Source organism: Miniopterus natalensis, chromosome 6, assembly GCF_054644295.1.
Source record: "Miniopterus natalensis isolate mMinNat1 chromosome 6, mMinNat1.hap1, whole genome shotgun sequence".
Lineage (NCBI taxonomy): Eukaryota > Metazoa > Chordata > Mammalia > Chiroptera > Miniopteridae > Miniopterus > Miniopterus natalensis.
This window is the reverse complement of record NC_142086.1, coordinates 41,317,234-41,343,214: the sequence shown is the minus strand read 5'-3', so window position 1 is coordinate 41,343,214 and position 25,981 is coordinate 41,317,234.

Below are 25,981 nucleotides of genomic sequence, written 5' to 3'. Positions count from 1 at the left end.
TATCTATCTTATTTGAAAAAATACCTATTGAAGGCCTTGGCCTTTTTTTTTTTTTTTTTTTTTTAATTTGGGTTATTTGTCTTATATTGTTGAGTTGTAAGATTTCTTTATATATTATGGATATAATACTTTGTCAGATATATAATTTGCAAATATTTTCTTTCATTATGTGAATGTCTTTTCACTTGATACAATTTTTTTTTTTTTTTGCTGATATTAAGAGATCATTGTTAAATTTTATTTATTTTCATAATATTTATTGAATTTATTGGGACAACATTGGTTAATGAGTTTATATAGGTTTCAAGTGTACAATTCTATACATCATCTATATATTGTATTGTGTGTTCACCACCCAAAGTCACGTCTCCTTCCCACCGTCATTTATGCCCTCTCCACCCTCCTTCACTTCTCCTCAGCCCCCTAACTATCTGGTAATTACTATACTTTGAGGGTTTTTTTGTTTGTTTGTTTTGGGTTTTGCTTAATCCCTTCACCCTTTTCACCCATCTTCCAACCCTCCTCCCCTCTGACAGCTGTCAGTCTGTTCTCTGTCTCTATGAATCTGGTTCTATTTTGTTAGTTTATTTTGTTCATTAGGTCCCACATATAAGTGAAATCATATGGTCCTTGTCTTTCTCTGTCTGTCTTATTTCACTTAGCATAATACTGTCCATGCCCATCCATGCTGTTGTTCACTTGATGATACAATTTTCAACACAAAGGTTCTAATTTTAATGAGATCCATTTATGTATTTTTACTTTTTGTCACTTATTCTTTTGGTATCAACTCTAAGAAACCATTACCTAACGCAAGGTTACTAAGATTTACTCCTATGCTTCATTCTAAAAGTTTTATAGTTTTAGCTCTTATATGTAGGTCTATGACCTATTTTCAGTGAATGTATAATTGTTCTCTGCCTTCTTCTCTAAGTCATCTTGCTTTAAGATGTGTTAGCATAAGAGATTCCTACCCAGTATTAGGGGGCTTGAGTTTAGGCAATGGGAAGAAAGTGGCAGTCTAGGTTATGCCTATGTGTGGACTTCGTTGAATTTGTCATCTTTGGAGTTTATAGAACATTTTGTATCTGTACATTAATGTTTTACATCATTTGGGATGTTTTTAGATACCTTATTTTCAAATATTATATTTGTCCCTTTCTTTCTTTCACCTCTGGGACATTCACTGTGCATTTGCTAAAACAACTTGATGGTGCACCACAGATCTCAGAGGTACTGTTCATTTCTCTCAATTATTTTTCTTCTGGTCCATGGTCTGTACTATATCAATTGCTCTCTCTTCAAGTTTACTCATTATTTCTTCTGCCAGTTCATGTTTACTCTAGAGTACATCTAGTGAATTTTCAAATTTTAGTTACTGTAATTTTCAATTCCAAAATTTCTATTTTTTTAAATAACTTGTGTTTCTTTATTGATATTCTTTCTTATCAATGATGAGTATAATTGTCAGATTTTTCTTTAATTCTTTAGGCATGCTATTCTCTAGTTCTTTGAACACAAGTGTACTAGCTGATTTAAGTCTCTGTCAAGTTAGTCTAACATCTGGATCCACTCAGGTATAGTTTCCTTTGATTGCATTTTTTTATATAAATGTGCAATACTCTCATGTGTCTTGTAATTTGTTGTTGTTGAAAACTGAATGTTTGCGATAATATGGTAACTCTGGAAATTTCATTCTCCTCCAGGTTTGTTGTAGTTTTGCTATTTGTTTGTTTAGTGATTTTTATAGACTAATTTTATGAAGTCTGTATTGCCTATAATGTGCTACCACTGAAATTTCTACTTGATTAACTTAGTGCTCAGCTAATGATTGGTCAGAGATTTCTTTAAATGCCTTGAATTAACAATTTTTCTATCTATTAAAGAGGAACTCTGTGGCTAAAACATGCCTTCAACACCTAGGCTATTCACAACCCTGTCTTACCCTTCACTTCCTGTTTATATAGTGCTTCAAGTTCAGCCACATTTGAGATTTTGGGGTCCTCTCAGGTCTTTCTTGGCATGTGCATAGACTTGCACATGCACACAGACTTCTACAACTTCAGCTACAACTATGTCAGAGATTTTCAAATATTCTTATAGACATTTTATTCCGCAAGTCTCTTTTTAACTTTTTGTCAATCTCTTATTTGCCTCAGCTGGAATTGCAGACTTAAGAGGCTGCAATAATAAAAAATTGCCATTGATTTTTTTTTTTTTTTCGGCAAAGGCCATGGGGATAGAGATTTTATAATGCAGTGAGCTATAAGTCAGGTTAAATAATGACAATGTCCTGTAAATCAGGCTTTTCTAGATAGCTGTGATATAAATCTAATGTTGACAATACTCTGGGTAAGGGAATTTTTGAAGAACTGAAGTCCTTGTCTGCTCTTTCTTGTTGTTTTAAGGCTTCCTGGTTTTCACTGCTATTGTGGTTGTGAAGCTACTTGTTTTCAAGGCTACGATGAAACTTTTACATTACAACATTAAATAATATCTATGGAGAGGGGAATAAGAGCAGGCCAAGCATAAAAGCTAAAAATCCTGCTTTTGTTTCCAAGGTACAACTCTTCTCATTGTCATAAGCCTATGGATGATTTCCAGAGTCTTGAGAAAGTTGTTTTTGACTATTTTTTTCTAGAACTTTTATTGATTTTTATGGAGGAAATGATTTACAGAGGTTCGCAGTGTGTCATTTGGGAAACTCTATCCCTTTATCTAAATTGAAAACATGAAATTGAAAAATGGATTCTAAACTTTATTTGGAAATACAAAGGAGATGGAATAGCCAAAAAATTTTGAGAAAAAACATAACTGGAAGACTAACAATGTGAAAATGTAAAACATAAAAAAGCAATAGTGATAAAGTCTGTGTGGTATTGCTTTCAAAATAGGCAATTAGGTTAATGAAGCAGAATGGAGAGTTAAGAAATAATCACACACCTACTTTTTGACAAAGTTGCAAAGCCAGGTCAGTGGGGAAAGAATAGTATTTTCAACATTGGCTATTCATGTTAAAAAACAAAACAAAACGAAATAAAAACTTCAATTAAAACCTCACCCTATATTTTAAAAGCTAACACACAAAAAAAATACCTTGAACCTAAATGTAAAAATCTAAAGCTAGGTAAGTTCTAAAAAAAATAGGAAAATTTCTGTAATTTGAGTTTAGGGAAAGATTTCTTAAATATAACACCCAAACACAATCCATAAAATAAGAGATTAGATACTTGACTTCATACAAATTGGAAAGCTTCTGTGCAATCATATATATAATAAAGTATTTATATCCAGAATATATAAAGAACTTTTAAGCCTGGCCAGAGTGGCTCAGTTGGTTGAGCATTGTCCTGTGTATTGAAAGGTTGTGGCTTCGATTCCTGCTCAGGGCACATACTTGAGTTGAGTATTTAATCTCCCTTCGGGGCATGCATGAAAAGCAACTGACCAATGTTCCTCACATCAATCACCGATGTTTCTGTTTCTCTCTCCCCACCCCTTTCTTTCTCTAAGCATGTACTCAGGTGATGACTAAACAAAATAAAAAGGAACTTTTAAAACCAAATAACAAAATAAAAAGCAAATTAGTAGAAAATCTGATGTGAACAGATATTTCACTGTTAGATAAATGAAAATAAAACATATGATGTATTGTTACTACATTATTAGAATTACTAAAAACAAAAAGACCTACTATACCATTTATGGGAAGTATTTGGAGAAACTGGAACTCAAATACTGCTAGTCAAAATGTAAAAGAGAACAACTACTTTGGAAAACAGTTGGCAGTTTTTGTATAAAAGAATTAAACATACTTCTACCATATGATATAGCTATTTCACTCCAAGATATTTATCCAAGAGAAGTGAAAGACTATGTTTATACATAGACTTGTACATGAATATTCATAGCAGCTTTATTTGTAGTAGCCTAAAACAGGAAAAAATTCAGTTTCTATCAATAGATGAATGGATATAATGTAACAGCATTCAACAATAAAAAGAAATAAACTATTGATACATGATGCAAAATGAATTAATCACAAAACAATTGCACTGAATGGAAGAAGCTAGACCAAAAAAGATTATATATTATCTGGTCCTATTAATACTATGTTCTATAAAATGCAAACTGTATTGATGGAAAGCAGATTGCAGTACATATATCAAAATATCAATTTATATACTCTAAATATGTAGAATTTGTTAAATGTCAACTATACTTTCAATAAAGTTGTTAAAAATAACTTGTCATTTTGAAAAATAAAATATATATTAACCCTCACCCAAGGATATGTATTTATTGATTTAGAGAGCGTGGAAAGGAGAGAGAGAGAGACATTGATGTGAGAGAGAAACATCGGTAGGTTACCTGCTGCATGCACCCTGATCAGGGATCGAACCCGCAACCCAGGTATGTGCCCTAACTAGGAATCAAACACACCTCCTTTTGATATATCGGATGATGACCCAACCAACTGAGCCATCTCACCAGGATGAAATATATTTTTTGTAGTAAATGATAAAATAATATTCCGGGATTAGAACAATGTGTACAGTATCATTAGGCATCATGAAAACAAAATTTAAATCCATGATTATAGAATGACAACTCCTAAACTCCTGGAATTGTAAAATAAGGACCTCTGCAGACAGTCTGCCCAGTGAAACTTGGAAGAAATTACAGTGAAAGCATCACTGGTGAAATTATTTTTTAAAAAAACTAAAAAACCCCAAGAATTTAAAGTCTCTAGAAATTGTCCTAAAGGCACAGAACAAATGAAGAAATATTTATTTAGGAAAATCTAGTAAATATCAGTAAGAACAATTAAGTTCAGTCCACTTAAACCTAAAGCTGCTCCCCTCCCCCGCTCCACCTCCCAGCTAATCCCTAGGAGGCCTCCACTCTGAGTAGGTTCAGCCAAGAAGTTTGATCTCCCTCTTTCCCCAGCTCCCAGTAAAGGGCACTGGTATCTCCTCAGGGAAGGCAAACCATCAGTATTTCTCTTCTTCATTAGCTCTGTGTTGCAGAAGCTAAATTATAGGTGAAAGTAACTCAGAAATCAGTCACAGGTTTCCTTCATCCATTCAGCCCTCAGTCATAGGACAGAGATTCTACCTCAGAATACTGGGACCTCAATAGCCCTTGTCCAAGCTCACTTATAAGGTGGAGATTTTATCACAGGACAGGCAAGCCAAGAAGACTGTTATTCTTTCCCAGCGTGGTGTTTGGAAAACAGGACTGTCACTCTGAGAAAAACTGACCACTGTCATTGTCCTCGGTCTGAAACAGTGGGTCAGAGATTTTGCCCAGCGAGACACCATCCACAAGAACAGAGAACTCTGAAGCTCCCTCAAAAGAAATGTCTTCATGTGGAACAAAGTGCAGGAACGTTGAAGCTCAAAATCAATGGAGATTTTTGTAGTAAGCAATTTAGAAGATTCTTGTAACTTCATGACAGCCGCAGCTAAACAAAAGACAGCTAGCTTACTAGAAATAAGTGTGGAAAGAGACAGTTAAGACTATCCCTTCCAGGGTCAGGACAAACTTCAAAGAATGGCCTCAGAACATCCTTGATAAGGGGCCCAACTTTAATTACAGCAGACTGTAGAACATTTTCCCAGGGCATTAATGAAAACAATAGAGCAATCAGCTGAAAACTAGTGGAGACTAACATTTGGGTGTGACACAAGCAGAGGAAGAGCGTTTAAATAAGAGATCAGAGAAAGAGACAGTCAAGGAGAGCTCTGTCAAAATCACTGCTATCGCAGGTTGACTGTGCATAAGTCCAAGGCTGCTCCCTTTGAAGAGTCACATCAGAGACTTCACAAGGCAAGAGAAATAGACGTACATATGGTCAGCTCACTAAACACATAATAATAAAATAATAACAAACCACAGGAGTTTGTTTTATTCATAGTTGTTATATTATATTACCTAAAATATATAGTTTTCAGCAAGAAATTATGAGACATGTAAGAAAATAGGAAAAGGTGATTAGCAAGAAATAAAAGTAGGCAACAATAACTGCTTGTGAAAGGACCCAGATGTCGGACTGAAGAGAGAAAACAGTGATTATAAATGTAGTGATTATAAATAGTTTAAAGAAGTAAAGGGAATTTTGTTTAACGAAGAAAAAGAATGTATGATGACAATGCCTCATCAAATAGAGAATATCAATAAAGATCTAGAAATTACACAAAAAATTACAAATAAAAATTCTGGAGTTGGAAAGTACAGTGACTGAAATAAAAAATTTCTAGAGGGATGAACAGTAGATTTGAACAGACAGAATAAAAGGTAGGGGAACTTGTAGATAGGTCAATAGAGATTATAGATAATCCAAAGAATTGAGAGGAAAAAAATTAACAAAAATTAAAAGAGCCTCAAAAAACACACTGACATATATGCGATGAGGGTACCAGGAGAGGGCAATGAGAAAGGAGCAAAAAAATTATTTGAAGAAATGATGTCTGAAAACTTTTAGAATTTGATGATAAATATCACTTTACACATTAGGAAACTCAACGCACTCCAGGTAGGATATAGACAAAAAGACCCACATGGAGATATTTCACAGTAAAAATGTTGAAATACAAAGACAAAGAGAAAATCTTGACAAGATGACTTGGCATGGACAAGGGAACTCTATAAGATGAACAGATTTCTTATCTGAAACCATGGAGAAGGGAGTGGGATTATATATTTAGAGTACCGAAAGTGAAAAATACAATAAACCCTGTCAACCAAGAATCATATTTCCAACAAAATTATCTTTTAAAAACAAAGATAAAGAAAAAGAGAGAGGATTTCTTTCTAGAAGATCCACCTTACAAGAAACACTGAAAAAATTCTTTAGGCTGAAAACAAGTGACTCCAGACTACGCTGAATCTACATAAAAAAACAAACATCAATAACGGCAACTTATATGATTATATAATAGCACAAATTCTTTAAAAAAGTGATTATATAAGACTATGTATAATATATACAATTATAAATAATTATATAATTAATAAATAATTATATTTTTAGCCTATAACATATAGATATTATATATATAGCAATATATGTATTAATTACACACACACACACACACACACATATATATATATATATATTTGGCAATGATAGCAGAAAAGAGGTGGAGGTAGATGGGAGCAAAGCTGGGTTGGGGTAAGAAAATTACACCAGATGGTAACTTGAATTCATAGGAAGAAATTAAGGAAACCATAAAAAGTAAATAAAGAAGTTAACATAATTAACACTATAAATACTTATTTTCTTTCCTTTTTAAATCTCAGCTTCTTTAAAAGACATACAATTATATAAAGTAATAATTTAAACAATATATTTTTGTGTTAGTAACATATATAGATATAACATGTATAACAATAACAGCACAAAAGGAAGAGACAATATAGCTGTATAGAATTATTTTTTTACTGTAATAAATTGTAGAAGTTTGAAAAGTTTTTAAGTTTCTGGGGTTATATTGGAAGCTTAGTAGAAAGAATTAACTTTAAGTTATTACAGATTACTTTTATATAAAGATAAAACTACACCTTTAATTAGCTATGGCTAAAGAGATTACATAAAAGAGGCAGAAATATATACCAGTTCTCTCTCTGGATGGCACCATATTATAATACATTTTTTCTAAGAAGAAATATTTTATACTTTGTATGTGGAGATGATATCAAAATCTGAAGGTGAAGAGAGATGTCATGTTTTGTTTCCTTTCTTTCTTTCTTTTTTTTACTTTGGCAGTTTATTTTTTCTACCAACTGACTGAAAGAGAATGAACCATAAAGAAAATATTTTCCACCAGGGGCAAAGCTGGAGAAACCTATACGGTGAGGTGGGCTGAAACAGGAATACTTCAAAGCAAATTGCTGAAGGTAAGTTTTAGAGTCAAAGGTCAAACAGGTAAATAAATAGGTTCTTAAATTTTAGTTTGAAAGTAAATATATAACTTCCTTAAAAATAAATGATGAGTTATAGGTCAATAGGAAATAATTTAGAAAAACACATGATATTTTATTTTATTTTATTAGTTTTTGTTTTTATTGTGATAAGAACACTTAACATGAGATCTACCCTCTTGACAAATTTTTATCTGTACAATGCAGTATTATTAACCATATTATATTATTAGCTATATTGTTGGCACAATGTTGCACAGTAGATCTCTAGGACTTACTTGTCTTGCAGAACTGAAACTATATACCATTGAGAACAGCAACTCTGCATTTATTGATTTACTCTAAAATATTTCTCCAAAAGTGTTTTCTGTTTTAAGGTTTGTTAAACATCACTCAAGTTTGGCCATATTAACAGAGAAAGCTATATTTGAGCCGTAAAGGTATTGGCAATTCATGACCATAAATACTTCAATATTTGTGCAAGGTCTGAAGAGACGCTTTGTTTTTGAGGAAAACTGTGCAATACATACATGCTGCTATCTAGTAACAGAATGTGAAAATAACAGGTAAGGTTTTAAGAAAGTAAAATTACCACACTGACCTTGAAATTATGTAACAACAGACATGGATAGCATACTTTCCTTTTTCTAGACTTTATGATGTTATTTTTTTCATTCTGGAATTTGATATCAGTGTTTATCGAACAAATTTTCAGAGAGCTACAGTTTCCATTGTTATAGATTTTCATGCTTATAAAACATGAACATTTAGATTTTCTCTATCTAAGATAACAGTACAATCTAAGTGAGAGTGAGTGTGAATGGCCCCAGAATGGTGATAGTAGAAAGGAGTTAAAAAATTGGTGGGTAATTCTACCTTTACTTTTTCACACAGTAGCCTGGTTACTCTCTTCTTTTTTGTTACAGAGTTTCAGTCATGGGGATTTATATTCTTCTGCTATTCATTAAAGTCTTTAATCTAATATTCATTTTTTAATAATATAAAGAAATGAAACAAAATGACTTTGAATTAGATTTGTCCAGTATCACTATGTGTTACTTGGGTTTCATAATCTTTAGAGACTGATATTTCCTTTAGACATTACCCATTTTAAAATTAGATGACAATTTCAGCCTTCGAAATATAGAGGCATAAAGCTTTTAAGGCTTTTTTTTCTAGTGGGTTTGTGTTGTTAATATCTTATTTCCAGCCTGTGAGTTGACTGGCATAAATGTTTGTAAGTGAATCAAGCCTATAGATAAAAGGTAACCATTGCAAATCTGATTTAGCCTCCTAAATATCTGATTTTAAATCACAGTATTTTTTCTCTCGTCATGCCAGGGGTCATTGAAGCTAGTATACTTCTCTCATTTTTGGCAGACAGGAGAGTATCCTTCCCAGGTAAAATAGGTATACATTTCACTCATGTCCTTGGAGTAGAAACTGAGCTGCAACATAATACTGCAGAATGGTATCATGCAGAGGCTTGGCTTTGGGCTTAGATATTCTCTGAAAAGGGGAAGATGAGTATAGGTCCAAAAATAGCTGGGTTTGATTCTTGCCTCTGTCGTTGGTGAACTGTGAGTCGGAGTAAGTTATTTAGCATTTTAACCCTGTTTACTTCTCTTTCAAAAGGTGATGGTACTGACCTCCTGGGATTATGTTGAGGAATAAATGAGATGAATGCATGTGAAAAATTAACCACATAAGTGCTTAGCAAATGTTTGTTAATATTTTATTCCTTTTAAAAAATTATGTGCAACTTGTTACCATTGTTACTTTGGTAGTATTACATTAGCATGTCAGATACTAAGTTTGCTTATATACAAAATTGAAATATTATTATTAAATCATTCTTAGAACTTTTAATTAAATAATATTTTTAGTATATTTTGTAAATGAACAAAACAGCTATGTTTACTCTGGAGATATCTTAACACAGTGTCTCCATCTGAATGATAATGATAATAATTGACATTTATTTAGCACTTTTTATGTTCTTTGTACCAAGTATACTTTATATAATTTAATTCTTGGTTGAGTATGAAATTTATCTACTACCTACAAGGTAGATGTTACTATTATCCAATTTTACATATTGGGAAAACTGAATCATAGAAATATTGTACAACTAATAAGTGTATGAGCCAAGAGTCTGTATGCCTCCATATAAGTTCAGGTATTCCATCTGGTTATGGAACTATATTCTTCTGATAATGTTGGGGGGTGGGAGTGAGGTATGGAAGGTGGGAATTAACTTTGATTTGAGAGAGTGGAAAAAAAGTGGAGGAAAGAGATTGCAAAATGTACAATGTAAGTGAGAACTATTTATAATGTGTCAAAGGGAAGGCTTTATGTTTGCCCTGATTGGAAGCCCTTGACATGGGGATGTTGTAAGCAGACTAACTAGAAGTGGGACATTCTACATGAGTGGTTAGGGTTACATTTTTGGCATTCTCTGGTTGGTTCTAAGTTGAAAGTGGAGACAAAAATAAGGGAAGCTGCCAGTTATTAATCAAGTCTTAGCCATTTTAGGCCAATGGACACAAAAGTCATTGTTTAGCTTCTGGGATTGCCACTAGAAACAGCAGTCTCTGTTCCTACAAGTCTGACTTAGAGCAGGCTGACTTCTTGGGTTGTTTATTGTAGATTAGGGTTGGTTTCCTGAGCAGGTTGCTGCAGGTTGTGGATCAAAATTCTGTTTTTATATGTGGTCTGGCTATTGTTTGTTTGTATATTCAATCCCTCAATAGATTTGAAACAAAATGTACAACTCCCCTATCCATGGGGGGGGTGGGGGGGGACATAAAAAAACAACAAAGAAAAACAAAGTTGAGAAGAACATTGGATCATGAAAGATAATTACAAAACATGACAACATGTAATAACATGCTAATATACTTATCACAAAAAAGAGTTTTAACAACTTATAAAGAAATTATTAAACATCTCGATAGAAAAAGGAATCAGGGTAATAAGGGGTAATTCACAAATATATATATATATTTACCATAAAAATATGCAAATGTAATGAGATTCCATTTTTAGCCTATTACATTGACACACTAAACTGACGGACAAAATTGAATGACAGCATGGGTTAAAAGAAAAAGACATTCTGATACACTGCTAATGGTAGTCTAAATTGGTCCAGCTTTCCTGAAAGGGAATTTGGCAACTCTTCCAAATACCTTAAACATCTGCCTTTTTGGGAGGGCCAGCAATGCTCTTCTAAAAATTTATCCTAAGAAATAATGAGGCAAATGCACAAATATGAAAGGAGAATGGAACAATTCAAAACAGCCTGTGATTCCAACTATAATGGATTCATTAAATAAATTTTGGTACATTAAATGTAATCCTTAAAATGGTGATGTAGAAATATATTGAGTACTGTGGAAAGTTATATATTAGGTCTTAAAGTAGCATAATCTAGTTGAGAAAACAGCCTAGAAGAATAAACATCTAAAAGCTAACAGTTGGATCATGGGCTTTGAGAATGTTTTAGAGGTAGTATTTTTGTTTATCAGTTCTTTCTTTTTTTTTTTTTTTTTAATATATCTTTATTGATTTCAGAGAGAGGAAAGGAGAGGGAGAGAGAGAAACATCAATGATGAGAGAGTCATTGATCCAGCCCACAACCTGGGCATGTGCCCTGACCAGGAATCGAACCCCGATCGCCTGGATCCTAGGTCGAGGCTCAACCGCTGAGCCATGCCCAGCCGGGCTCAGTTATTTCTAATTTTCAACAATGAATGAATATGTGAGTATTGCTGAAAATAGCATTAGTGCTTTTAGTATATAAAACTATAAAAATGAAAATATATATTGTTCACAGCCTTATTCGATCACTGGTTGGGGCATGTATGGGAGGCAACTGATCAATGTATCTCTCTCACATTGATGTTTCTCTCTAAAAAGAAGCACCATTGCATTGATTATCAGGAACTCATGGTTAATTAGCTCAGTTGTACAAAGTGCCCTTGACTTTGACTGGACTATATGATCCTCAGCTTCACAATAATCTCTGTAACTCCTGCCACATACCACCATGCCTGTCACTCCTGTGCCCTGGATTCTGGACACATAGCTGTCTAGAATGAGGTACTTTCCTGTGAGGAGGTGCTTTCCTTCACTTACAAAACACAGACGTCTTGTGCAATATACAGATGGCACATTGATGTGGGGCTTATTGAGGACCTTTACTCCCACTGCTAGGATGTCTGCTTCATTAGCAATAACTTCTGCCAGGACTGCTCTGGCCTCAAATGTGTCACCTCTGTGACTATTCATTTCTAGTTCTATTGATCTTCTGAAGTAGATCTGAGATACTGACTCATGTATATCATTGTTCTGAAGCCTACAACTTCATGAATATCTAGAAGATATTCCATCACCACCCTTTCCTCAATGGACTACTAAGTCACCATGGTCTGGCACCATCTTACATCTTGATTTGGCAGCACTACATAAGGCCTTTGGAGTTCCTGTCTCCTAGCTAGTATTCTCTGATTTATGTGATAGCTATCCACCAAAAGCTGGAAAAGTACTTCCTGCTGATGAAACTTCTCTCCATAATTTAGATCAACTGTAATAACTCACTGTCTTCTCCTTGAGAATTAGCCTTCTCAAAATAATCATGGCTGCTTTTCTCCTTATAATAGCTGAGCTGCCTGGAGTACAAGCTGCACAGAGGATATTGTTTGCATGGTAATACAAGTGTCCCTGATGCAGTTGAGCAGTATGGTGCTTTCACTGACTACTTCAGGTTGTCACATCTAACCAAGATGTAGATGATCAGAGAAGGTATCCCAGAAGTAATACAAAGGGACCCTCTGACAAGCCCCAGTTCCACTTAAATGCCTGTCATTTTCTTATTTATGGTACTTGTCACATTGTAGCATAATTGGTTATTTTACTTGGTTGCTTCTTAGACTGTACCAGGAGTTTCATGAAGGTAATGTTTACTCACATTCTACCAACTGAGAGCAAAGTGCCTTGCATGTTTTAAGACTTATTGCTGACAAAAAACAAGTGCTGGCAAGAAAGTGGAGAAAAGGGAACCCTAGTGCATGTTGGTGGGAATGCAGACTGGTGCAGCCACTGTGGAAAACAGTATACATTCCTCAAAAATTAAAAATGGAGCTGCCTTTTGGCCCAGTGATCCTACTTCTGGGAATATATCCTAAGAATCCTGAAACACCAATCATAAAGAATATATGCACCCCTATGTTCATAGCAGCATTATTTATAATAGCCAAGACCTGGAAACAGCCCAAGTGTCCATCAGCGGATGAGTGGATCAAAAAGCTGTGGGATATTTACATAATAGAACACTAAGTGGCTGTAAAAAAGAAGGAACTCTTACCCTTTGTGACAAAATAGGTGGACCTGGAGAGTATTACGCTAAGTAAAATAAGCCAGTCAGAGAAAGACAAATGCCATAGGATCCCCCTAATATGTGGAATCTAATGAACAAAAGAAACTGATGAACAAAATGGAACCAGAAGCATGGATACATGGAACAGACTGGTGGGTGCCAGAGGGGAGGGGGTTGGGGGGACTAGATAAAGAAGGTGAAGGGATTAGCTAAAGAACATAAATGCCTACCGCATGGAAACAGACAATAATGTCGTGAAGGCCAAGGGAGGGGAAACAGGTTTGGGTGGAGGTGGGCAAAGGCTCAGGGGGTGGGGGGGTGGGCATCTGAAATAGTATCAACATTAAACTGTTTTAATTAAAAAAGACTTATTATTGAAAAAAATAGACTAAAATGCATTCAATGGTATTCCAAATAGCAAGAAGAGACAGTAACTCTGGGGGATGAGACTCAAATGGCAGATGACATGTAACCATTGCGCCAGCAAAAGTCATGTGCTTATGTCAGTATCTATAATTCTATACCGTGCAATACTTGAAGATGAAAAAGACCATCAAACCCTAAAGCCTCAAATCCAGCCACCCCTTCCAAGTACACCCACAACATTTTTCATAACTCTTTTAAATGCTTAGCACACTGACGATGCCATGCTCTCTATAACCCATCAATTCACCTCGATGAGTCAAAAGTAATACAGCACACAGTGAAAATTGTGATGGATACTAGCAACAACATAGCAAACACTGTTATCGAGATCTGCTCTATGGGTATATAGCAAAGGATCATGCACATGAACTTGACTTTCACCTAGAAATGCACTTGAGACTGAAGAGACCTTTGCTGGGGAAATTTAGAGACACCTCATTCTTGCCCTAAGAAGTATGAATGTGCCCTAAGGAAGGTGAGGGAGTTGCCAATAATATGCACATATTATCAAAGTCTAAATTAGATGTTTTGACATTTAAGTTGTACTGTTAGATTCCTCAGGACCAGCTTCACCTACAACTTCAAGAACAATAAAAGTCACTATAATTGCACACTAGTCAGCTTCAGAAATATATCCAGACTTCAACCCTTCAAATCTCATCTTAAATCTCTCCTCCCATCTTCATGTTTTCCTTATGTTCTTTGGACATGATATGAGACATTAAGTCCAACTAGTAGTCCAGCACTATCACAGGCCACCTTGAATTTGATCCTCTTGGGTCCATGTCTTGTTTTTGTTTTTTTTTAATGGTGGGAATCAGACAGCCAGTCCTGAATTATCAGGATACCAGGAGTGATACTTACGTTTTTGAGACACATCTACTAGCCTGTAAATATTACAAGTGCAAGGACTATGCTTATTAATTTATGTATTCTATTATTCATTCATTAAAATCTATATTGTTTAATTTCCGTATTTCAGGTCCTATACTAGGTTTAAATATCCAGTGATATCTAAAATGGGCATAGTCTCCATATACATAGACTTTATGGGCCAACAGTCCAGTTGGGAATATAGAGATTGAAAAATAAATATAACATTATAGATTATATATGCTATGAAGAAAAATAATACAGTGTCATGGATATCTGCAACATTAAAATTATATACTCAGCAAAATGTCTGTCAATTTTTTTAAAAGGTTAAGTAAAGACATGTTTACTTAGATAAATAATGGAATAATTAGTCACCAGAAAAACTATCAGTTATAGAAAAAAATCTAAAAAATAATTTTCAGGTCAAAGAAAGTGATCTCTGATTAAATGTCTGGGTTGCAAGAAATAAGGGTCAAAGAAAATGTAAATGTTTGGGCAATATAAATGAACACTGAATCGATAAAACAAAAATAATGACATCTGGGGGTGGTGAACATATAAACAAAAAATTAATTTTAAATTTCAGATAACCAAAAAACGTCATAAACTGTAATCTAGAAATTGGAATTGGCGGAATCAATGTGGTAAAAATTCAAACATCATATTTTCAAAGAAGAGGTTAAAATAATTAAATTAATTACAAACTTTAATAATTTAACTATGTATGTTATAATTTCTAATATTACCACAATAAACGTGGGAACAGAGGGTCTAAATTTTATAATAATAATGGATGAAAACATTATTAAAATTATTCACAAATATTCAATCAATAAGAAAAGATAAAAACAAAAATGACAAACAGAAAATGTAATAAAAGATGGTGTAAAGAAATCCGTATATATCAGCAATCCTCTGAATACAAATGGAGTAAATGCTCTAGTTTAAAAGAAGATAATCTGACTTGGAACATAAAGCTTGTATTGTTTACAAGTAATAGACCTAACACATGGGCATAGAAAGTGTTGAAAGTCAACGGATGGAAAAGATAGCATTAAATTCTAATTTTTAAAAAGTGATGTAATTATATTAATAAGCAACAAAAGAGACTTTAAGGCAAATAGAATTACTAAAGTTAAAAGAAATTATTTTAAAATGATAAAAGATTCAATGACCAGAATGATACAGCAATTATAAAATTGCATTCCTATATTAGCAGAGTCTCAAATGATTCAAACCAAAAATGAACAGAAATACAATGAGAAATTGATAAATCTCCAAAGTCAGAAAGTTCAATAGAAAATGTAAGAAAAGCACTTAAAAATATCAAGATATGATATAAAATTTTTGAACAACATCATTAACAAAGTTGACTCATCAACTGCAAAATGTACATTCATTTTAATTATGCACCAGTTCTTTATAAATATTTAACACATACCAGTCCACAAAACATGTCTAAACACAACTCTCCAGAAAATTGAAGAAACGATTTTTCCAACACATTTTACAAGACTGGCATTATTCTGATAGTAAAACCACACTAACACATTACAGAAAACAACAGAACAATATCCCTCACGATCTAACATGCAAATATTTTAAACAAAATTTTAGCAAATCATATCCAACAATATATAAAAAAGATAATATATTATGCCCAATTTGGATTTATCTCAGGAATGCAAAATTCGTTTGACATTTAAATATCAATCAATGCATTTTATGTTATTAACAGACTAAACACACACACATACACAACATACACCCACACACATGACACAGCAACAAAATGAAGTGGTCATTTCAGCAGAAACAAGGAAAGCATTTGATAAAACCCAGCATCCATTACTGATAAAATGTTCCCAGAAAACAAGGAATAGAAGAGATGTCCTTAATCTGATAAATGTCATCTATGAAAAGCTTTCAGCTGACATCATTCTTAATGGTGGGAAAAAAATGTTTCCTCCTAAGATCATATACAAAGTTAGGATATTCACTCACACAACTTCTAGTTAACATTGTACTGGGGGTTCCAGTCAGTCCAATAAGGTAAGAAAATTGTTAAGTGACATTATTGAAAAGGAAGAAGTAAAATTGTCTTTATTTTTAGAAAGCACAATTGCTTATACAAAATATCTATGGAATCCAAAATAACCTAATAAATGTAATATGTGAAGTCAGCACAGTTGTGGCATATAAGATCAACATACAGAATCCATTGGATTGCTAGATACTAGCAATCGGTAATTGAAATACTAAAAATACCATTTGTAATAGCATCAAGAATATTAAATACTTAAACATAAATGTGACAAAAAATGTCCAAAGCCTTTATAATGAAAAACAGAAAATGCTGAGAGAAATTCATCCCTAAAAAGAAGATGAAGAGACAATGTTCAATATTGTTAACCTGTCATTTCTCTTTAAATTAGTCTATAGATTCAGTGTAATAACAATCAAAATCTTAGAAGGAATTTTTTGACAGGTCGATTTTAACATTCATATTGAAATGTGAAGTATCAGGACTAGACAAAACAACATTGAAAATAAAGCAGGCACTTTGGAGGATTATCTGATTAAGATTTACTTTAGAGCTATAGTATTTTCAAGATAGTGTGTTTGGGGCACACTATCAACAAATAGGTAAATAGAAACTAATTGAGTCTAGAACAGACCTGCAAATACATACTTAATGTTTTAATTTAATAAATATTTATGTGAATTTGACAAAAATGAAGAGGCACTGGAGAAGCATAGATACTTTCAACAAATGGTCCTTGAACCATTTCAATATATATAGAAAAAGCATTTGACAAAAGTCAACACCCAGTTTTTGATTTTAAAAAATCTAAATCTTTGGTAATCTAGGAATCAAATGATAAGGGGTATCTAAAATAAAAGCTTCCTCCAACATATTATTTAAGGATTAAATGTTATAAGCTTTCTTTTAAGTCTGTGAATAAGACAAAGGTCCCCACTGTCATCATTGTCCTCATGGCCTCAACCAATGCAATACCGAAAAAAAGAAAAGGTAAAAAATTTTGAAAGAAAGAAATAGTACATTTGATCTTAGCCAAAAGGCCGAGAAGTGATGGAAAGAAAGAAATAATTCCTCATTATCCATAAGTGAAATTATTGTGGATATAGAAAAATGTATAAGTAAACTATTAAAATTTACTAAAGAGCTTAGCAAGTTCAGCATATGCAAAAATCCATATAAAATATCAATTCTGTATTTACATACCATCAAAACTTTTAGTTAATAAAATTTAAAAAATCTATCATTTACATATTTGTGTAAATTATATAAATCCTGCAAATAAATTTTATAAAATATGTGTAAGAGCTTATAGGTAAAATTTATACCTTTGTAGAAAAACATTAAGAAGACTTAAGGACATGAATATATCATGGATTCTTCATAAAATGATTTATGCAGCCAATGCAATTCCACTCATAATCTCAAAAAGTTGGTTTTTAAATTTATATGGAATTGCAAAGAGTGCAAAATTGCCAAGACATTTTTGAAGGAAAACAAGATGGGAGAACTTTCTCTGTTACGGTAAACCTGCAGTAATAAGGACAGAGTGGTTTTGGCAAACATAGATCAATGACACAGAAGAGAGAGCTTAGAACTAGCACTGAGTATAAATGGGTACTTGATTTATTAAGAAAATGTTACTGCAGAGAAGTGTAAGAAACACAAAGTTTCAATAAAGCTTGCAGGGAATATATATTTTTGAAAGTAAAATGCTGACTCACACCATATTAAGAAAAATCACTAAATTTTAAAAGTAAAAAGCTACAAAGTGTTTAAGAATGAATATAAGAGACTATCTTTAGACCTCAGGCTAGGAATGATTTATTTAAAAAGACACAAATAACAGAGCCTTAATGGTAAAAATTTACAAAGAAGAATGCATTAACTTAATAATTTCCAATAATTGAAAATACTTCATTATAGACACAAAATAAGCTGCAGAGTGGGAGAAAATATTTGCAACACCTATAACTAACATAGTAACCAGAATATATAACATAATTCAGAATATATAACAGCATCCAAGGAATCAAAGTGAAAAAAGGCATATAGTTCAACTGAAAATTTGCCTAAGAATTTGAGGAAGTACTTCAGAAAAGAGAATATCTAAATGACTGCTATGGACTGAATTGTTGTGTTTCCCTAACATTCATTTATTGAAGCCCTAACCCCCAATGCAACGGTGTTTAGAGGTAGGGCCTTTGGGAGGTAGTTAGGTCAATAGGATAGAGCCCTCATGAATGAGATTAGTGCCCTTATAAGAAAAAACAAGAAGGAAGTTATCTCCCTTCACCAGGTGAGGATACAGCAAGAAGACAGCTATTTGCATGCTAGGAAGAGGGCTCTCATGAGGAACTTAATTGGCTGGCAACTTGATCTTAGACCTCTCAGTCTCCAGAACTCTGAGAAATAGATTTCTGTTGTTTAAGCCACCCAGTCTACGATATTTTGTTACAAGTTGACATAAATGTTCATTAGTAATGAGGGAAATGTATATTAAAATAAAAGTAAGATTCTAATACACATGTTCCATATTGGCAGATACTAAAGGGTACTTGACTATACCAAGTGTTAGCAAGGATATGGAACCAATAAACTCTCCTGTATCACTTAGAAATGTAAATTAGTACATCTTACAAACTAGTATAGATTATATAATAATGTTATAGTTGGAAAAAAACGAGTAAAGTTGTAAAAACACACATATCCTATGACCTAGTCTTTCCATTTGTAAGTGTATACCTTATGCATCTGAATGTGTATATGCAACAAGAAACAAGATGCAGAAATGTTCAGCCCTGGCTGAGTAGCTCAGTTGGTTAGGGCATCGTCCCAATATGCCAAGGTTGTTGCTTCAATCCTCAGTCAGGGCAGCACGATTCCACTTATATAATATTCAAAACAGGCACATCTACAGTGTTTGTGTAGGGATGCATAAACAAGAACTAAAACTAAATTAAAAAGGACTTGGTTATTACTAGTGTCAAGTTAATGATTACCCCAAAGGGGAGGAATGGTGGAGGAAACATGCGAGGGTTCTGGAATGTTGATTATATTCTTTGGCTTGACTTATATTTACACAAATGCTGCTTATAGCTATTTATTAAGCTGAAAATGCACTACACAAACTTCACTAGATGTGTATATATTCTATTACATAATAAAAGAGTTTCAAAAGCAAATACCACCAGTGTGTTGTAAAACCTAGTGGGAGGTGTTTGAGCGCATTTCCTGGCCAGGGCTAGACCTTATGATATTAGTCTCTTACGAGGCATCATAGAGCTTATGAGCAAAAGAATTGGGTTGGAGGTTGGTATACGCAGTGTTAAGCCCACTCCAGCACTATCCATGTATTAGAGGCAAGCTCCCTGAAAATCTTTGTTCCCACTTCTTACACTCACCCATACCTAAATCTAAAAACGAAGGTCTCTAGACCGTGACTCGCAAGCCTTAAAAGAAAATGCAGTGCTACTTTGAGCTGAAGGCAAAGACTCATAACTTGAGTGTAACCAGTCATGATGGAGCACTTCACCTGCTCAGTAAAGCCTGCAGATTGTCCCTTCATGTGAACTGACAGCACCTCAAGCACTGGATGGTTCAGCAGTGAAGCGGGGAAAACTGTGTCCAAGTGAAAATAATGTGATACACAAAAATGCTCTAAATCGCTGTAATAGTAAAGAAATGTTATGGTTGGTGCAAAAGCAAGTCATTACTGGAGGCAAATGACTGAACTAAAGAAATTTGATTTCCCCTGGATTTTAACTTCATGGGTGGCTGCCTCCAAGAAAACTCAATATATCTCTAAGACTTCTGCCTCTTTGTCAATTTGACTGAAATCAGCCTATGAAATCCAAATGATTTTATTCCACCAGAAACTAGGCAAAATATTTGAAGGCTGTATTTTTTCATCAAAATTCAGAATTCCTTGAAGACCGTGGTTTGTTTGTCAGCTTAGTTTGTGGAATCATAAAAAATTCAGTTTCTTATAAATACAAAGGGGGAAATGTGATCCCCTGCTGAAAGAAGTCAGCTTGAGATGAAGGTTTGACAGGAAAACATCACTAGATGATCACACAGGAGAACTGTATATGGTCACTTGGAACATGCTAGTTTCAGGAATTAGAAAAAGTGATGTAAGCTAAAAACTGAAGGAGAAGATTCCAGTACCCATTCTGTTTTCACTTTCAGTTCCAGACTGGCAAAGTTATGGATTTGTTGGATCTTGTGAAATGATTACTGTCTGCACTAGTGTGTTCTGGCTCAACAATCTAAAGGCAAAATAGGTAGGACATTAGGTAAAACACAGACCTGACTCCCAGAGCTCTCTTCCCCTAGGAAAGCAGGCTCCCATTACAGACTGGAAGCGAAGGAAACTACTTGAGGCTATGCATCATGCCTTTCTTGCATTACTCTGTATTCTTACCTAACTTACACTTCCTAATAGTGTTCCTGTGAATTATCCACTCAACAATTACTGATTTGCCAATAGACAGGAAACCTGCTTGTCGTGGGGCTGCTGAGAAGGCAGCACATGGAATATAAATACTCCTGGTGGCACTCCTTACTTCAGTTGACTTCATATAGGTCCTAGAAGACAGCACTTTCATTTCAAATTACAAAAATAGTATCCTGTTTACATTAATATTTACCTTATCCTAGGAAGATGATCATGAAAAAAATGATTAGCAAGGCTGTTTTAGTCCCCTGTAAATATTGAATGAGCATTTTGGCATTTCCTTTCATGACTGGCCCAGGTTTCGGAGAGGTGGGAAGAAAAACAGCACATGGGGGTACATCTGTTGGAGCATGTTAGCTACATATCAGTTCCAACAGGCTTAAATAAAATGGCCTTTAGTTGACTTACCTAAGCAGAATCTCAGAAATAGGATGGGCTTGAGGATAACCATAGGCTTATGACTCTGGCTGTTTCTCTGCATTGTCCGTGGCTGTGTCACCTTCTCAGTAGGGGTCAAGTCTTCAGGCTGCTTTTCTCATGGCGAACAGAGCCTGTAGTGGTTCCTGGCTTCACATCCACACTCTACAAAGCCCAAAGAAGAAAGAAAATGTTCTTATCACAGACTTTTAAGCAAATGTCCTGAGCTCTACCCTGACTGGGCTGTTTATATTACTTGCTCATCCCTGGACCAATGATGGTGGGTAGAGGAATGGAATGAGTTGATGACCACAAGCCAAGAAGGTTCAGCCTTGAAGTTATGAGTCAATTTTCCTCACCATTTTCTAAATGAGTAAGAGTAGAAGCCTGAACAAAAACTTAGATGTTATAGGAAAGAGAAAAGTTATTCTGGGTAGGCAAATCAGAAAAAAAGAAAAGAAAAACCTATAGCAATGTTTCTCAACTTTGGCTGCATATTAGAATCACCTGGGAGCATTTGCAAATCCTTACTTCCAGGGCAAAACACTGGGCCAAATTAAATCAGAACCTCTGTGGGGAAGGGAGAGCGCAGCACTGCTTAAGGTTCCAGTTGCTTCTGATGTGCACTCCAATGAAACCACTGCGTTGCATGCAAAGAGTTTATTACAGGAAGACGGAGCTAACATCTGTCAGCTTCCCTCCTCACGTGGGGATTTTGAAGAGAGATCAGTTGGTTTTTACTCCCCAAGCTCTGGCAGCTTAAAGCCACCTGAGCTGACAGTTGCCTTTCCCCTTACAAAGTGGCTTAAATGTAGCAGAATTGTACTTTTCCTAGCCTCACAATGTACAACACAAAGGTTGCAATAGTGGCTAAATCTCACAGAGACAGTCATTGTGAGCACTGCTTTTCCACAGTGACAGAAAAGAGGAGGGGATTACAGTGGGTTTAAAATACTATTTTCTTCTCTCCACCACTAATGGCATTTGTGGAGTATTCCACCAGCAGTTGCCCGTCAGCTGCAGCATGGCTTTATTTTGTTTTGTTCTCTGATTCTTATTACTATCCTTTCATCCATTTACTAATTATTTTCTTACTCTGTTTGCTACTCTGGATTCTGTAGTTTCCCTCCTGAGAATTTAACAGGTGAGTCAGGCTGAATTACAACAGAGAGCAATCAATAACCCCCCCCCCCTCTCCAGACTTGTAGACTTGTAATTAAGTTCTTATTGTTTTTCTCTTTCTGGTTTGTTTGTTTTTTTTGGGAGGGGGATGTAAAAGGAATAAAAAAGTATAAAACAATTTTTATCTCTTGTTTGACTTCTAAAACTGCTTGGGCTTTAAAAAAAATTCATTCATATTCAGAAAATCATTTCCTAGAAAAAGATTGGCTAATATTGGCTTTTATGTTGTCCTCCTTTGCCCATTATTTATATAAAAAAAAAGTTATGGAATGGCTTGTATATGTCAGGTGCTGTATCAGGGATAAAGCCAAAAACTGATGTCCCTATCCTCAAGAAGCTTGAATTGTAATGAGGGAAGACGATTTTATAAACAAATGCATAGTAGGTCAGGTAGCAATAATCTTTGATGTAGACCAATAAAGGAGGTTAAGAAGGACAGAGAATCGACAGAAGGGTGCAGGCGGAGGGAATGGAAGTTATCAGTTACTAGTCTAAGTAGAGCGGTGAGGGGCAACCTCTTATGAGATGTCATTTGGGGAGAGACCTGAAGGAACTGATGGAGCAAGTCATGGGGACATCTGGGGAACATCCTAAGCAGAGACCATAGCAAGTTCAAAGACCTTGAGGTGAGGGGATGCTCGGAGTATGTGAGGAAAGGCGTAGCTAGTAGAGCTGGAGCAGAGCAGAGGGGGAAAGTGGTTGGGCAGAGAGAAGGATCAGATTATGTAATGCACCATTTGAAGAACTTCAGCCTTAATGTGAATGAAATGACAAGCCCTTAGAGGATTTTGAGCAAAGAAGTGCTGTCATCTGACATATTTTATTTTATTTATTTATTATTATTATTTTTTAATTCTCACCCGAGAATATTTTTTCCATTACTTTTCAGGAAGAGAGAGAAAAACATCAATGTGAGAGAGACACACCAATTGGTTGCCTCCTGAACGCACCCTGACCAGGGCCAGGGGTCAAGCCTGCAACTGAAGTACGTGCCCTTTATCAGAATTGAACCCAGGATCCTTCAGTCCATGGGCTGCTGCTCTAACCACTGAGAAAAACCAGCTGGGGATCATCTGACATATTTTAAAGGAACATCTGTAATTGTGTCAACAATAAAAATTAAAAATAAAAATAAATATAGAAATAACTAGCAAAGAAAAGGCTTAGGTGGGGAAAGTGACTCAAAGATGGTTAAATATTTATAGTTTAATAATTTGACATTTAATGCTGGGTTGTAGTGAAAGATTAAGATTATGCCTTGATTTGTTGAATATATTTCTTCTTGGTATGTGAGGTTCCTTTGCCACATATTACATTTTTATTCTAAACTATAACCTGTTTCAGAAATCTTTATTCATTTCCTTGAACTAACTATTGATCATTGTACTAATCTCTTAATTATTGAATTACTGTATCTTTTATTATGCAGTAATATAATCTTATGTTTTTAGTGAATATTTGATCAATCAGAAAATGCTCATCATATAATATTAAGTCACTGGAAGGAAATATACAAAATTTAAAATATTCATGTTCTTATGATGGTTGCATTATGTTCATCTACAGTTTTCTAATTTTCTATGGTAATCATATCTTTAATTTTATGATTAGATAAAAATGTACAAATATTCAAATTAAACAAATGATCCTCTCTCCCTTATTTGCTATTAGTATATCCAGAATACTTGTTATTTTACTAAATATAAATGCCTCAGAAGGAAAAGGAATTTCTCAATAAATTAAGAATTCCAGACACATATATCTCTGCCTACTTAACATTTCAACTTGAACATCTAATAGGCAAATATCAAACTCAGCATGACTGAAAAAAGTTATATTCTCCTCTCTCCAAACTCCTTCTCTGCAAATATTCACAATGCACTAAATGATACCGCTTGTCATCTGGTTACTCAAGTCAAAATCCCTGGTGTCATCCTGACTCCTCATTTTCTTTCATACATGACCTCTGATCACTTAGCAAAACATGTTGGTTCTACCCTAAAACACTTCACTAAATCCCTTTGTTTCTCACCTCCTCAAAGGCCACCACCTTCTAGTTTCTCTTTCCCTGCTACTCTCAATTTTTCATACAGAAACTGGAGTGAAGCTTAAAATACCCAAATCAGATCATGTTAGTTACCCCATAAAACATTTCAATAGTTTCCTAACACACTAAAGCTAAAAACCAAAGTCTTTCCATGGCCAGCTAAGTTCTATCTGTGCTGTTCCATAAATGACTCCAAACTGCCTACCTTTCACCCCTGCTCCTCTCACCAGGTCCCTTCCACCATGACCTTCCAGATTTTGTCAGCACAACCAAAAGCATTCGTCTAAGGCTTTTTACATTTCTTGTTCTTTCTACCTAGAATGTTCTTTTCCAAATATTTTCATGGATTGTTCCTTGACTTCATTTGGTCCCTGCTTAAAATATCTTCAGAGAGAACTTCTGTGATTAATCTTTTTAAAAAGCATCCTGAATAATGCTCCATCTTTTCACCTGGCTCACTTTTTAAAAATACTTATCCCTACCTATTTATATATTTTATGTTGGGTTCTTCTTTTTTTTTTTTTATTGTCTCTCATTCCACTTGAATAAGAGTATTTGAGTATTGAAATAATGTATTTATAAAACAAAGGCTATAAAACAAACAATATAGTATATAAAACACTATATTTTACCTGAAATATATAATGATTAGAAACAACCAAAGGAGGTATGCTTAGAAACATGTCTATTCCTAGCTGTATGACAGTCACTAGCAAGCTCTTATTTTCTTAATTTATTGTTATGTCCAACATTCTGAGCATAAACACATTCAATTTCTTTCTGTTTTGTTATTTCTACAAAAAGAAAATTCAAGATTGTAAAAATATTTACTCCTTTTTTGCTTTTAAATTTACAACCATAGTCTTATAAACAAGAAAAAACACGAAACCATCAGGTGTTAGTCCATAATTCAGGGCCGTCTACCTCGGTCTTCATCACTCTCTCCTGAACGCTGATGTATCTTCATCTTACCCATCAATTTCAGTCTGTATTTTGGGTATCACTTAGAGCCTAATGCAGGAAACAGAAACGGCTTAAGGCATTTGAAGCAGAAAATAATTTAATAAAGGGACTTAGTTGCTGACAAATTTATGGAAGTGCTAGAGGGGAAGTGTGCCATCTCTGGACTTTTGGGATCAAAAGTCACCAGGCCTGGCTGTGGCTGTGATTGCGAAATCCCAAACTTTTGCAGTATTGCCTCCCCACCTGCTGCTGCCAGGGAGATGA